At 36.3% G+C, this 1,978-nt stretch overlaps 1 long non-coding RNA gene across 1 annotated transcript in view; it reads right to left on the reverse strand.

Annotated features, from left to right (window-relative positions):
- Positions 1 to 971, reverse strand: part of LOC122629794 — a 9,096-nt gene extending 8,125 nt beyond the window's left edge. Inside the window, exon 1 of the long non-coding RNA XR_006327350.1 lies at positions 587 to 971. This is a non-coding gene — a long non-coding RNA (uncharacterized LOC122629794). The remainder of the gene's footprint in view (positions 1 to 586) is intronic.
- Positions 972 to 1,978: the final 1,007 nt, after the last annotated feature.

Consider the following 1,978-nt stretch of genomic DNA (forward strand, 5'->3'; position numbering starts at 1 on the left):
AAGAAATCCTCAGCAAGAATATCCTTGGAATCGCGATGTATGAAGAAATTTGGAAGGAAGATCGTCGAGTATCATCCTCGTATGCTGCATCATCTCGTCCTGAAGGCGATCATCTGTGTGAGCAGAATTTACGAAATTGTACGGAAGGGCACGAAGAGGCACGATCAAATTTCTACGAATTACATACGTATATAAACACATACGTATACGCAAATGATGTACGATGATTAAAAATCGACGTATTCAATCGAACTTTTTCGCTACTAGTAACGATATCTATTTGCCTTTATCCTTGTAGACTCGTAGCGTGAGGTATCCCAAGCAGGAAGGACGATGTATGTAGAAATTCGGAAAAACGCCAAGAAGGATCTTCGAACGTTCTTTCGCATATTCGCCATCTTTTAACTAGTCGATCACGTGACAATGAAATTTTACGAAATCTTACGTAAGGACACGAAGGTGTACGAACAAATTTCTACGAATTAGATATATACACAACCTATACGTATACGCGAATAATGTACGACGATTAAACGTCGATATTCTCGATCGAATTTTCTCGCTATTAGAAACGATATCTACTTACCTTTGACCTTGTTGACTTGAAACGTAAGAAATCCTCAGCAAGAATATCCTTGGAATCGCGATGTATTAAGAAATTTGGACAGAAGATCGTCGAGTATCATCCTTGTATGCTGCATCATCTCGTCCTGAAGGCGATCATCTGTGTGAGCAGAATTTACGAAATTGTACGGAAGGGCACGAAGAGGCACGATTAAATTTCTACGAATTAGATACGTATATAAACATATGCGTATACGGTGTCTATTTAGCTTTATCCTTGAATCTCGTAAAACGTAAGAAATCGTCAACAAAAATATCCTTGAAATCACGATGTACTAAGAACTTTCGAACAAAGCTTTCGGAAAGATCGTCGAGCATCATTCTCGTATGCTGCGTCATCTTGTCTGAAGGCGATTACCTGTGTGAACAAAATTTACGAAATTTTACGTAAGGACACGAAGAGGCACGATCAAATTTCTACAAATTAGATACGTATATAAACATACACATAAACGCGAATAATACGATGATCAAATGTCGACGTTTTCAGTCGAATATTTCTCGCTCTTAGAAACGATATTAACTTATCTTTATTTTTGTTGATCGTAACGTAAGAAATAACGAGTGAATATCTCGTTAGAATTACGATGTATTCAGAAACTTGAAAGAAACTTTTAAGAAAGATCGTCCTTTTCCTTCTCTTCGTCATTTTTCTAAGAGTCGATCACGTGAGAGAATAGTTACGAAATTTTACGTAAGAACACGAAGATACACGAACGAGTGTACTATATGTATATATATATATACACGTAAATAAATGACAGTAGGAATCTGTAGTTCCTCTCGTTAAGGTTCAGTTCGTATTTCCTCATTAGAAGAAATTCTAACCTAATTATCTCGATCCTTACGAAACTTATATAATATAACAAATAATAATTCAGAGATATCAGGCTGTAATCGCGATGCATTTACGTAGAAATTTCATAACTATGAGAATTCTAGGTTAGAAGTAAAATGGTTCAACGTCCTCGAAACCGTAGTTAACCTAATCAAATCGGAATCAGTTAAGTTAGTTTCATGTACGTTAACGTATTGTTATAGTTTGATATACAGAGATAAATAGATAGAGAGAGAAAGAGCAGATTTACGAAAGCAACGAAGACGATGATGAACATGACGACAAAATCGCCATCATTTTATTTACGAACAAAATCCACAATTTACGTTTTCCAAAAGTGCTAATCTTTTATATCACCCTCATCATCATCGTCGTCGTTAACAGCATGGTCAGTAGAAGCTTAGGAAAACTTCGTTGACAGGCTACAGTCTATTCAGCAAGAGATGGGATTGTAAGTTTGAATGAATACCTATATAATTGCATGCCCTTTAGACTTTATGTCGACCTACGCAGAGA

The sequence above is a fragment of the Vespula pensylvanica genome, chromosome 6 (assembly GCF_014466175.1).
Source record: "Vespula pensylvanica isolate Volc-1 chromosome 6, ASM1446617v1, whole genome shotgun sequence".
Lineage (NCBI taxonomy): Eukaryota > Metazoa > Arthropoda > Insecta > Hymenoptera > Vespidae > Vespula > Vespula pensylvanica.